Source organism: Arvicanthis niloticus, chromosome 2, assembly GCF_011762505.2.
Source record: "Arvicanthis niloticus isolate mArvNil1 chromosome 2, mArvNil1.pat.X, whole genome shotgun sequence".
Lineage (NCBI taxonomy): Eukaryota > Metazoa > Chordata > Mammalia > Rodentia > Muridae > Arvicanthis > Arvicanthis niloticus.
In genome coordinates, this window is record NC_047659.1 from 78,675,780 (window position 1) to 78,689,936 (window position 14,157).

Below are 14,157 nucleotides of genomic sequence, written 5' to 3' on the forward strand. Positions count from 1 at the left end.
AGGGGCAGTCTACGCTGGTTTAACTTGTTTCCTCAGGACTATGAGTGACCTGTCTTTTGGGCAGCTGTTCCCACCACTTTAAATTTAATATGGAAATATTAAAATATTCATTCTTTGCCTAACTTGGGCCATCTGAAGGCCACCTTCTGTCCTTATATTGGTTGGTCTTTAAAGACCCCCAAGTCATAGTCCTCTTCCTGCTTGTGAAATGTCTTCAGTTCTCCTTACATAATGGTTCTTTTCCATCTCTTTTGCTGCACTGTCCTCTTGCTTGTCAGAACTCTGTCAGAACTCCCATGCTCTTTGACTTCTTCCATCTGATATCTACATATTCTATGTGAGCTCATATGCTTCTGTGTCTGCAAGGCCATTCAGAGAGTAATGTGTCTCAAAGTCACAGCCCCAGGTCCCACCTCCTCACATCTGCAATTCAACGCCATGCCAAGGGTTCTACTGGGAAGTGCAACAGAAACCTCAAGCTGAGCATATCCAAATACAAATGCCATTTCCTTTCCCCAAATTGCTCTCCTTTGGTTTTTCCATCTAAATTTTCCTCAGGCAGAATAGCTGAAATTGTCCTCTGTCTACATGCCCTCAGCAAACACAATCAAATACCTCGTTTACCCTCAAGTTCAATAGAAGTTTCTGATTATCATTTTTGTTCAGATGCCAATCTAGTTATTTTCTACTAGACTCTTAGTCCCAGCCACCATGGTTTTCTGTACAGTAGTTGACAACGAAAGCAGTTGACTGTTTACATTTCTACCCCTTGACCTACATCCCTTCTTCATTCAGAAGGTAGTCACATTTTTTTAAAATGAAAATCACACATTACACTCATGCCAGACATTTTCCATCATGTTGAGAATAGAATCTCCTTACCTTGGAGTAAAAGACACTGCAGATTCTTCCCCCAGCTCACCTGACCTCATTGTCTGAGTTCTGATGCTTTGTGGCCCTGCTACTCCCTGATCTGTCTTCCTCTTGAGTATTAAGTTGTTTCTCCATATGATGCTTTCACACAGCTGGATCTCCAGCCCCACAGGAACTCTGCATCCCTCCTTCTTCTTCAGAGATCTTTGATATGTCTGAATCACTCATACACTATCTGTGTGGCATGTTGACTTAATTCTCTACAAAACAGTGTTTTCAGAAGTTTGTTTCTTCATGGTCAGGTCCCCCAAATGAGTAAATGTATCTTTTATTCATGCCAGTTTATTCAGTGCTCAGACAGATTCCTGGAATTGTAGACTTTCAAAAGGTATTTATCAAGCAACGCTTTCTTATTTGTAAATTTTCATTTCTTTAAAATAGACCAAACAAACAAACAAACAGAATCCAACAAATAAAACCCAAAGAAACAACAGACAGCACCTCACTCTTTTAGTCATTGCGTTTTCTGTTTTAAATAATAAGAGTTATTGTTGCTAGGTCAACTCAGGAGGCATACCATTTTAAAAATTTGTGTGTGTGTGTGTGTGTGTGTGTGTGCGCGCTCGCGCACGCATGTGTGCACACCCTCTCATGCCCATGAGTGTTCAAGTTCTTTCAGAAGCCCACGAAAGGCTATTGGATCCCTCAAAGCTAGTGTTACAAGCATTTAAGAGCAAGCAGATGTTGGTGGGTGTTCCAGTTTTTGTGATTAGGAAGCAAGTGCTCTTTACTGCTGAGCCATGTCTCAAGCACTAAAACAGGCTGTTTAAGAGAAATCATATATTTTCTTTTCTTTTATTTTTATGAATGTATATGTTATTTTATGTATGTGCATGTGTGTTAGTGTCTGCATAGGCACAACACACATGCAGGAGCACACGGATGTTATAAATCGGCATCTGATCTTCTGGAACTGGAATTACAGGCAGCTGTGAGCCACAAGAGGTGTGCTGGAAACCAAACAGGAGTCCTCTGCAAGCAGTAAGCATCATAACTACCGAGCCATTTCTCCAGCCCCCAACAGACCATTTTGATAGTGGTTTTCAGTGCAGTGTGTTCTGGTTACTAACAGAACTGTTAATTTTATACTTAGAGTTTCCTTTATTTCTATCTCTCTAAGCACTTATTTGTGTACATTGTCCTTTCCCTAGAAGAAACTACTCACTGTCTACAAAATTTCTACTTTCTTCTTTTCCCTTTAAGATTAGAATTCTGTGGAGTCAAAATTACTAACTGCTTGAGTGTTTGTTGCAGATATAGATTTCCTATGACATAAAAAGTGGAACCCATTATGTGAAATCTTCGAGAAGAGTATTTGAAAGGTATTGACTAAACTATTAGGTGGCTGTTCTTTTACATTTGCATCTTGTCAGTCTCGCTGCCTGAAAAACGAGCATGATGCTCAGAACTGTGGCAACTAATTTGAGATGGTGAGACAATGGTGAAGAAAGAAAAGATAAAGAGATCGTAGAGAAAAAAGAAAATATGTTCATAGTCATAATGAGTCAAAGTCATGCCAAATTTGAACTGACAGTCTCTAGATTTAGGGATAAGCCAGTCATGTTTACTCCATCATTATTTGAGTTTTCTCAGTTCAATGCAACTGATTTGATTTCTCAACACCTCCAAACTTTACCCCCCAGATTTATTATAATTCATGACAGTTTTGTGACAGTAATTGAAGAACAGTCTTGTGCTAAAGAGAATAGGTGGTTTATATTGAGCCCAATAGGAGTGACCATGATCCAGGAACATAGGTTCAGACCACCTTCAATAATATGCTCATTGTGGAAGATGTCCCATGAATATTGATGCTCACAAAACAAAAGAAAACCATTAAATCAATGCATTTACCATATATATTGATCATTGGTCATGAGGGTTCAGAGGAGCTGGGGAGTTTCAGATACTAGCCTATAATAGTCTTAAGTTTAAATTTGGTGAGAGTTTAGTGGTCTGCAATTCAAAAGTTTGCCCAGTGCTCACAGAGAGCTTGGTAATAAATGGTTATCAAGCCAACTAAAGACAGCCCAAGATAAATTAGGCTCTGCATCTGCAGCATTCCACGTCTCTGCCATCTCAAGATGTTCCATTCAGCTTGTCTGTTTGTCTGTCTGTCTGTCTGTCTGTCTGTCTGTCTTTAGGAGTCACAGTGGAGATGTAGAGTCTTCAGAGAACAGCAGCAGTTCATAGTTTCCAATTGCCCAGACCTGAAGTTTAGGAAGCAGAGACTCAAGGTTGGATTTCTCATTTAAATTGGGGCATCAATGTCCCTGACCTTGGGAAATCTTTTAAGGAAGTGATTCTCAAAAATGGGAAGAGGGGTCCTGTAGTGTCTGTACTCGGCCAATGTCAAGGTTTGGCAGAATGTATAGGCTTTCAGGCTTCATGAATCTTCAGGGCAGTCGCTTCCTTTAGGACCAATGGTATTCCTTGCCTGAGTTTGTGAGTTCCTTTCTGTAGAGTTTTCCTCCTTCTCACACTGACCCCAAATGTATGTAGCACATGTGGGAGCACCCTCCCCATCATTTGGGAGGTGCTTGTTTGTTTCTGTGAAAGACAGACTGCCTTTTCACATTGGATGTTATCGTGGACTTTAGGAAAACAGCTGTGTGAAAGCCAGATGACCTGCTCTTAACCAAACAGCTGCTGCACAGAGCTGCCATTGGAAGTCTTTGTGGATGGAGTCATGTCGCATCCATATTTGTTTGTGACATTAGTTGTCTGGGCTCTGAATGACGGCTTCTCCTCCTGATTGAATCGTGAATCACAGTAGATAGAGTTCTGAGCTGGGTGGTTTAAGGCAACTCACTCCATGATCAGATCAAATAGATCTGAGTTGTAGGAATTGCCTATTCTTGCTCATTATTTGCTCAGCAGAAGAAAATTAATTGATTTGTGATGAAAATAACATCTTTTTCAGGCTATTTTTGAAGTGAGACTACTGAAGGAATGGCTTCATGGTCTATGCTGCTGAAAGGTGCATTTATTGATGAGGGAAAGAGCCCAACGCACTATTCAGTGCGCGCGCGCGCATACACACACACACACACACACACACACACACACACATACAGCCCTCTCTCAGGGAGTGACTGCAACTATGGATTTAGACATCTTTATTTCTGTCTTTGTGAAATAAACTCTAAAAACCATGGAATAAACTCCATTTATTTTTGCTCCTTTTACCTCCTCACCTGTACCCTGCACAGTAATTTTACTCCCCAGGACAGCTTTTAAGATTCTAATCTTGTTCTTGTCCAGCACTTTTCTCACAGCAGTATGGAGAACACTGGACTTCCTCCAGTACTGTATAGAAAGGAGAATCTGGCTTGGAAATAAGAGCGCTGTTTATGTTGAGATTCCCTTAGCTTAGCTGAACCTTCGATTATGTTGCCCATTCAGATAACCAGATTTTTACCCCCTGTGGTCTGTTTCCATTCTCGGAGAATTGTCAACAATTTACTTCTGCTCTGGTGATTATTTTCATGACAGAGAGAGAGAGAGAGAGAGAGAGAGAGAGAGAGAGAGAGAGAGAGAGATATTTTGATAACTGAATAATGCATACAGAACTCTAAGCACATTTTTTAAAGATAAGATATGGTATAAATAGTTTCCCTTAAAATGATAAATAGAACTCAGTCACAACTGTAAGCTGGACTGGTGTTTAAATATAAATCACACTGCTAATTTCATTTCAGATAGCATGGGAAAGACCTTTATTTTTAGTTCAGAAGCTGAAGAATATTATTAGGTTTAAAACTGAATATGATTCTAAATAATTTTAATGGATACAAATCATAACCCAAATACTTCTGTTATTTGAGTGGGAACTGGAATGTGTAGAATCAGAATGGATGGACTTGAAACTGCTGATCAGTTAGTGCAACACAACACAATCCCTCTAACTTAAGATGTTTCTCATTCACTCTATGGCATCTTGTTTTCTACAGATTTTCATCCTCACTGTACATATTCATCTATATGCAGTAGAAAATTGGTAGAGATGTGGCGGTCAATAGCTCCTGCTTACTGGGTGAGACACTTGGGATTATCTCTTGAGAATCCTGGGAAGCCTTGCTTCATACACACCCTTACCAGTGTTGAATGTTTACAAGGACCAGAGATTATTTAAAGCAGAGATGTATTGTCATGGACTTTGTTAAGTTCCACATTTATGGCTCTGTGTAAGGAACACACGTAAATGGCATTTCTAATCTATTCCTGTTATATCAGAGAAGTTCACGCCCCGCTCACAGCATTTCCCGACACAGCTGTAGTTTAAAGCCTATTTTTTAAATAAGTGATGCTCAATTTGTCTTTGATGATCCGGATGATTCAGGTGAGATGGGAGCACGTTGGGCCCTTATTTGCATAAAAATTAATCACAGAAAAATGTAAATTGATAAAATTTTGCCTGGCTTTTTCCCCCTATTTGAGAACCCGAGGACGGCTCCCAAAAGCAATCATCTCAGCATGGGGCCGCATTGGATGCTGTACAAATGATCACATTTGTGTTGAATACTCACTCATTTAAATGTCAGCACTGATGGGGTGGTACATCAGTGGAAAAAATGAAAACTAAGTACACAGCAGCTGAACACTATCAAACCCGTGGGCACTCTTTAGAGATATATGATCTAATGTGAAAAAATTGCAGATTAATTATCCTTTTTGCAAAATGGTAATTGTTTTAGTATCACACCAGAAAAAAATCTGCAATTTATTTGGAATCAAACAAAAACCCATAATGTTAAATACGTCATTACATCATTGTGTTTATTAGAAGCCTACAATTAGTTCCTGAGGTTCCTTTGGTCTTTAAAGCTGTGTAATATGAAACAAAAGAATGTTGCTATTAATTTTCAAACAAATGCTTATCTTTCAAATGAGTTGGACTCCTGTGAGAGAGGAGCCAGGCTTACGGATTTTACTGGATACAGCGTGTTCATCCTGATGTGGCGCTGACACTTCTGATAGTATAGGCACAGGTCACTCTGAAGCCAGAAGGTTAAAATGTGAAGTTTCTAGTCAAAGATCTTGGAAGTTTAACACACCCTGGAAGAAGCCGTGGAGCCTTTTCATTGGCAGAAGTCTGCAGAAAAACCACAGTAAAACAAACACTGGAGTTTGAAAGTGTTCACAGAACCTACACAAGAGGAAGGCTGGGCTGCATGGTTGACCTGCATGAGAATCTAGGCACATGGCTTCTGTCTCTCTAAATCAAGAATTTAGAGTAACAGTCAGGAAAATTATAAAATCCTAAAACACTATTTGGTAAAAATGGGTAAAAGCAAGGCTATAGTAACACTAAATAAAGTATGGTGAAAGACCTTTATTGATATCACTACAGTGATTCCACAGCTCATGCAGGGTTTTTGTTTTGTTTTGTTTTTATTTGTGTGTGTGTGTGTGTGTGCGTGCGTGCGTGCGTGCGTGCGTGCGTGTGTGTGTGTGTGTGTGTGTGTGTGTGTGTGCTTGTGCTGCCGAGTAGCTCTCCTTGGCTCCTATGTGGCTGCTGCTTTGGTGATCTCAGTCTACTGTCTATACAGTGCTAGAACTGTGATACAGAGCTGTGCTATAGTGGAGCATCCATTGTAAATGGCTGAAGTTTTGAGCATGTTAGAATAAGAAAGGGAGGAAAAAGTGAGAACCCAGTGTCCCCATTGCCCAGTTAAAGAGCTCCCATTTATTTCCTCCTCCACTCAACTCTGGCAACCTAGTACACACTTATTTCTAAGCTTGAAATCTCTTGTTCTTGGCAGAGTTGCTTTGTGTTAGCTGGCTCAGGGACCAGTCCTTAAAACTGACACTGACCAGTGTCTTAGAGACCAAGCCTACTGGGGAGTTAAACCATGAATTGATCTCTAATAATAATGAATGCCACAAGTTATATACTATTCCTGATATTTAACAATGTACCTTCAGAACTGGAAGTCAGCCATTCAAGGCAGCTCATTATCAGCCAGACACTGCTTTGTGTCTTTACAAATAATGATGCCTTTATAACAATCTACTAAGTAGTAAGGGTCTTACCCCAAGAGTACCATACTCAAAGTCACCCAGCCAGTCCAGACAGTGAAAACAGAAACAGACTCCACAAAGATACCTTCTCTTGCTTCCCCGAATTCATTCCACTGATTAAAGCAGGGGGTCCATGACAGGACCCCAGCTGACTAGGTTTATGGTTAGTAATGATCAGTTTATAAATACATGTTGAGTTTGGGCTCTGTGGCAGACATTGCTCTAGGCATGGAGGACACACTGAGACAAAGTTTAAGGCAAAAGCAGAAACAGAAACCATTTCCTATAGGCTGACCCACATCAACAGGCTGTGACAAGTGGAGGATTGCTTGCTGTGTTTGTTGACTTTGAAGGGTGTTGGGCAAGCACTGCACTAGGAAGTGAATGTAATGGATGCACCAAGGCACCAGGCAATGGGAAGCGCTATGGCTCCTCTCAGAGCAAGCCAGTACCATCCCCTATTAGGCTCAGTCTTGGAACTCTGACTGGGGTGGTGAGGGAATGAAGGACAGATACACAGACATGTATACAGTAGAGCTAGGGTCAGGTAGGGTGTGCTCACTGAGAAAGTGGCACCTACGACAGCTATAGCATGGAATTTCAGCATGTCTCTTAGGTCTCAGGGTTAGCTAGTCTCAATAGGAGGTCTTGGTAGATAACAAGTCTCAGGCTGTACACATCAGGGTAGAGGAAACTGCAGTTGCTAGGTTTTGTACACACTGGTCATTTGCAGTGCTCACATCTCCCAAGGGAAGTTTTGCCATCCATCTGAGCCTGGCTCATATGGGGAAAAATGGCTTTGCCAATTTCCCATTGGTCTTAGGCCTTGGAGTCCTTGGCAGTATGGCTGTAACCATGTCAACAATATACATTCACTTCACTAACTCAGGGTTTACTCTACTCCCTACCAGCCAGAGACTCGGATGGCATGCTAGACTTTGGGGATATAGCCAAGAGCAGGATGGTTAGGAACTGCTTCTCACAGACCTTGCAGTTTAGAAAAAGAGTATAAAAATGATCGTACAATTATTAGCTGAGTGTTACATGGCACTTGTGGTCTGTAACATGAAAAAGCCTAATCTACATAGGTCTGAGAAGGTCTCAGTAAGTCTCCTGATCCATGTCACAATGTCTAAAACACTCACAAATAATGTGGATATCACGGAGTTTAGGGGAATTTCATATTTTTTAGTCACTTCTCATATCGGCATTGAAACTTTTTAAATGATATAGTTAAAACACCAATGTTTGCCCAATAACATCTTTTAAAAAGTTTTTCAAATCTAGTACCACTCCTTTAGAAAACAAAATGACAATATGCATATGTAATTTTAAATGTTAATGTTTTTTGCATTATAGTGATTGCATTTCTAAATATCTAGCCTAAGGAAGTATGCATCCCCAGTGTTTCAGTGCAAAGATGTAGTCATACTTTTAACATTTTATTCATTTATTTACTTTTTGAAAATGTCATACGTGTATACAATGTGTCTTGCACATATCCACCCAACCTTTATTCTTCCCAAGAACATATCTCTGATCTTCCTTCCAAATTAATGTCTTTTTCAAAGACCAAATAAGCACAATTAGTGCCACACCTGTGTGTGTGTATATGGGATCATCCATGAGGTCATGGAGAAACTAACAATGGCCTCTCCTCCTGAAGAAATCTGCCTGTCCTGTCCTCAGATGCCATCAACTGCTATTAGCTTTTCAGCTTAGAGTGGGCCATCAGGAGCTCCTTCCTGGTATACACTAGAATTTTTAACTCTATTGATATTGTGTGGGTCTTGTGAGAGGAACTGTCACTGCCATAAGTGCATGTGTGTACCAGCCATGTTATATCAAGTGAGCAGTCTTTCACAGAGCCCCATCTCTTCTGTCATGTGATTCTTTCTGCCATGTCCTCTAGACTATTGATTGAAGAGATGACATTGAGTACATCTGTGCCTAATCACTCAGAGTCTCTTATTCTCAGCATTTTGAAGAGTTCTAATACTCCATTTATCATTACCATCTGCAATAAGAAGTTTCTCTCATCAAGGTTGAGAGCAGCACAAGGCCTATGAATATAAACATAAATATTTAGAAGGGAGTTTAAACTCATGAGTATTAGCCAAATAACATCAATAGGTTCTTCCTGATGGTCTATGACTTTCCTAGTCATGTAGTCAGGCCATATTTACAATACCAGATATGAGTGCCCTTGTGTGGAGCAGACCTCAAAAGCCCAGTCAAGAGAGTGATTGGTTATTCCTGAAACAGTCATACCTCTATTGCAGCATTGGGCATATCTTGCCTGGTAGACCATTTATCATTGTAGCTCAGAATGGCCTAGAACTTGTTGTGTAGCTGAGGATGACCTTGAACGCCTAATCTCCCTATCTCTACCCTCCAAATGCTGGAACTATAAGCAAGCACCATCACATTCTCCTCTGCCTTTCTTTTTTTGATATTAATATTTTAGCAGTGTCAGTCCAGTTAAGCCAGGATAATTTCTCCACTTTAAGGTCTTTAGCTATGTCTAAAATATAGATCTTTGTTTCATCATATAACACCCACAAATATCAGGGATTACCTGAGAGTATTGTCTGAGAGACCATCTTGCACCTGTCACAGGTGATACTGCCTATGAGATCCTGGAATGGCCTTGGCCAAACAAATACATCTTTATTGAAGAATAAAGAAACTTATTTGTAACTATGATATTTTAAGACTCATGTTGAGAAAAATCTTGAGCAGTAGGCCTTGCAATCCTTATTACACAGGACAATCTTTTGATATACTTAGGTAATGTATTATTCTCGCATTCTCTCATCTTAGGTTTAAGGTTTAAGAACTCAGGAATCTCGAGGATCGGATCAGTGTGTGTGTGTGTGTGTGTGTGTGTGTGTGTGTGTTTGTGTGTGTGTGTGTGAGAGAGAGAGAGAGAGAGAGAGAGAGAGAGAGAGAGAGAGAGAGAGGAAGAGAGGAAGAGAGGAAGAGAGAGAATGGAAACTCACAATTCTCAGCTGAATGTATGTGTTCAGTGTGTGTGTGTGTATAGAATGCATGCTTGTATATGTTAACCAGTTTGCCCTGGTTAATCCCCATCTCAGCTTCCAGAGTCCTGATGTTACGAGTGATGTCCAAACCTGTGCAGATTCTATGTGAGTTCTGGGAATGAGATCATCACGCGTGCAGAGCAAATGCTTTATCCACTGAGCCATTCATAGGTAACTTGTTTATCATTTACATTTGTATTATGTGTCCATGTGTACTCAGTACATGGGTGTAGGTGTTTGTGTGTGTGTGTGTGTGTGTGTGTGTGTGTGTGTGTGCACGTGTGCGCGTGTGACAAAAAAAATAACCTTGGATATCATTCTTGAGTGCTGTCACCTTTTTAAAGACAGACTCCCACTGGCGTGGAGCTCAGGAATTAGGCTGGAGCCCCTCAGATCCTCCTGTCTGCTTCCCTGACACTAGATTATATAAGCAAGTGTTATGAGTTGGAGTGTTTTAATAAGTTTGGGGAGCCAAACTCTGATCTTTATGCTTACAAGACAAATGCTTTACTGTCTGAGCCATTCTCCCATTCCTCTCTGGCTGGGTTTTAAATATAGTTTCTTGGTCATTTATTTATTCAATACATATTCAATGCATATGTAAGAAGTTGAGCAATTCTCCATTCTGAGACCTGAGGGCTAACTTCCCATTTTCTTTTCATTAACCTTTTCAACTCCCCGGAGGAAATCAGTGAGCCTTTGGTTAGGTCTCTGTAGAACTGTGTGAACATTGTGCTTACACTTACTGCTCCCCTGTCCCTGAGACTTCTTTCATTTGCCCATCCCTTTTGGCAAATCGGGATTACTCAAGAATAGAAACTGCCTAGTTCCTTGAGCCTTTGCATTATTAATCCAGATGCTAAACACGTGTTGGATGGTGATTTCCAAAACCAACTTTAGACAAAGGACCCTTGATACTTCATTATGTGTGTAGATTTCCTATTAATATTTATTCTTCCCCATCCCCTCAGAGATTTGTGACCCCATTGTTTCTCCTCTTTAGACAGATAGATTTTGATTGACATGGAACCACTACTGTGGCCTTCTTTCCTTCTCAGCTTTTCCTTATTTATTTTTCCATCATTTTCTAGGATCTTTGGTTGATAGAGAACCCAGCAGACAACATAATATCTACAGACTTTCAAAGATATCTGGAGAAATATGTCTCAAGACAAGGTGCTTTTTAAAAAGCCACTACACTCTTTCTTCATGCCTACCAAGATGTTTAGACATATCCTGAGCAGTGATGGTTAAAATCCACTCCACAATTCTCTGGGTATGCAAATAGAACTGTCTTGGAAAGATCCCCAACTCCAGAGTTTAGAACTCAGGAAAATACCCTTTTCTTCCTCCAGTTTTTTTTATTTATAAGGAGCATATTTCTAGTTTCCTTCATGGCATTTGCTATAATACCTATTGGATGTTATTTTTTCCTATATTTTATCTTTCATTGTGTTGGTTATTTTTTTTTAAAAAAAAATCTTTCCATGTGTAAACTCTTAGCGTCCTTTGAAGTGCTGTGATTTTGAAGCTGTAGAAATCTTTCAGTGGGTAGCAGACTTGCTGTAGGAGCATGAAGTCTTGAGTTCAAATCCCTTAACACCTTCATAGAAAGGTGGGTGTGGTCACACACACCTATACCCCCAGCTTAGTAGGGACAAGGAAGCAGGAGGAGTGCAAGGGCTTGCTGGACAACAAACAGCCTAACTCCAGGCCTGGTTGGAGATCCTGTTGCAAAAGAATAAGAGAGTCAGAGAGTGAAAGGGCAGGCCAGCCAGGGTCCTCCTTTTGCCTCAGTGAACATGTACAGATGCACGCTCCCCTGTATACACATAAACATGTGTGCCACAAAATTCACCATGTTCTGTTCAAGCACATGCAAAATAAAAAAATATATAAAAGTAAATAACTCTAACCTTCCTGATGGTTGAACCACTCTGTAATTGTTTACATTTCCTGTGATGTCTAGCCTAAGCACAAAAAGAGAGCTATGGATTAGTAGACAATATCATCTCCCTTATTTGCAGAAAATGAATATGGAAACTTCAGAGAGTTTACCTGCTAAATATATGACAGACCAAAGCTATCCTTTGGGAAGCAGATCCAGCAGCCAAGCATCTCCTGGGAGGTCCAGCATAAACAAGCACTCAGAAAAAAAAAAGAGATTTTATTTTATTTATTTTCCTTACAAAGCTTGCACTTGGTAGAGGCTTTCCATAGCTGCAAAGAGAACTTGCTTTTACACCAAGTATGAAACCCCTGAGTACAGGAGATAATGATAGGGTTTTAGAGCTGAATATAGATTACTCCTATGGATCCAGAATCTAAATAGCCAGGAAACTCACCCAACTAGAAAAGCAACATAGAGCAGGTAAAAGACATTTTCAAAAAACAAACTTCCAAGAGATGTTACGACTGGCTGGATATCTATTTGTTTTTCCTAGACTCAATACATGCATGATGCTCACACTTACCGTGAGCCACATGAACTCCCACTGTATGATGTAATCTTTTAAAAATAACTGCAATGATCTTTAATCAAATATAATATAAAGATATCAATTGTGTTGAAATAAGTATCATTTTCAGCGTCATAATTGAAACAACTTCTCATTCCTACAAATTCCCAGTGCCTTGAGGTTGATCATGACCTATTATTCTTACCTCTTAATTGATACTAAAATTCAGCTTCTGCTTAAGCTAGTTATCAATGTCAAAGACAAAGCTAAGTTGGGCATGAAATAACATACATGAAATTTTGTATTTGTTATTTTATCCAAAAAACTCCAAAAATAAAATAGAACAATGTTTAATATATAAAAGTTAGTTAGTCTCCAAGCTTTAGAATCACAGAATAATAAATGCTGCATTCCTCAGTATATTGTTTCTGCTGGAATAAATTATTTAAAATAATTATCCTCCAAAAATCATTAACATTAATCATTATGTTTATCTTTAATAGTCAATAAATTGCAAAGTAAATATAGCTTAAAATACTTTCTACATAGTTCTGGTTAAAAGTAAAGAGTAATATTCAAGTTTTCAGCTGTACCTCTAATCTTCTAAACCTTGGGTGGGGCTCAAGGTTTGCTTGTGTGTGTTCTGTCTTTTTCTGAATGATTTCTTCCTTTTGTACAAGAGTCGAACCTTAGAATTCTTCTTACCATTCAAATTAATGGGATCTCGTGGGGCTACCATCAAATCTTATAAAAATGGAATGTTGTTACTGTTTCTTCTACAATTTATATGTTTTTCTTTTTTTTTCTTCAGAGTTTGGGCACTTAATGTTGGTCTCATAAAATGAATTCTATCCATATCAGTGCATGAAATGCATTATTGCATTGTCTGGAATCACACTGTTCACTGTTTTTGAAAAACTGCACCTCTGCCTTAATTAAAGATCGATTCTAAGTGATCTAATCTAGTGGCTTAGATAATCTTAAAAATGAAAATGATCAGTCAAGTAGGTAAATAGGTCTTAATATCAAGCAAAAGTTAAATGATTTAAGAGTCATGGCATGGGAATCCACATTTGACATGCACATTTGTAAGCTGCTGCTGATTGTGTTGGAGTTTGAATATCTATTATTTTTCTAATTCAGACCCAAATTATATATTGCATCATTGTATTACTATGTTCATTACACTTTTGAGAAATGTTATTGTATCCCAAGAGAATATCAGGAGAAAATTCTTTCAACTGGGGCACATTCTGGTCTGTTTTAGTCTGTAACTAAATCCCAAGAGTGCCAAATAATACCTTCCTATTTTGATGCATGCAGTCTCAAACATATGTTCATAGTTGGCCACAATATCGTAGCTTTGTCAAAGACACTGGACTCTGAAAACATCGTGTAAAGTGTTACCACATTCTGTTTCTTCATCAGATGCATTCCATAGGGCATTATTTTGGTATTATGCCTAAAATGATCAGATTAGAATCAACAGAGTTAATATTGGACTTTGTTTCTGAGAAGAGATACCATTCAACCAAAAACATTAAAGAATAAACCTATTTTTTGTTGATTTTGGTTCAGACAAAGCAGGAAGAATATTATAACTTCAAATCATCATTTTATGGATGGAGAAGGTAATCATCAGAGTATATAAGTAGAATTTTGCCCTGAATAGGAAAACCGTCTTCATGCCATGGGCT

The 14,157-nt window shown here is 39.2% G+C and overlaps 1 protein-coding gene across 7 annotated transcripts in view; it reads left to right on the plus strand.

Annotated features, from left to right (window-relative positions):
* Dcdc1 (doublecortin domain containing 1) overlaps nt 1-14,157 on the plus strand; it is a 144,831-nt gene that overhangs the window by 58,916 nt on the left and 71,758 nt on the right. The window contains exon 4 of one of the 7 annotated variants that reach the window (XM_076929379.1): nt 10,056-10,172. The exons of the other annotated variants lie outside the window; for them this stretch is intronic. The gene's annotated coding sequence lies outside the window, so the exon portion shown is untranslated. The remainder of the gene's footprint in view (nt 1-10,055; nt 10,173-14,157) is intronic. 7 annotated transcript variants of the gene reach the window in all.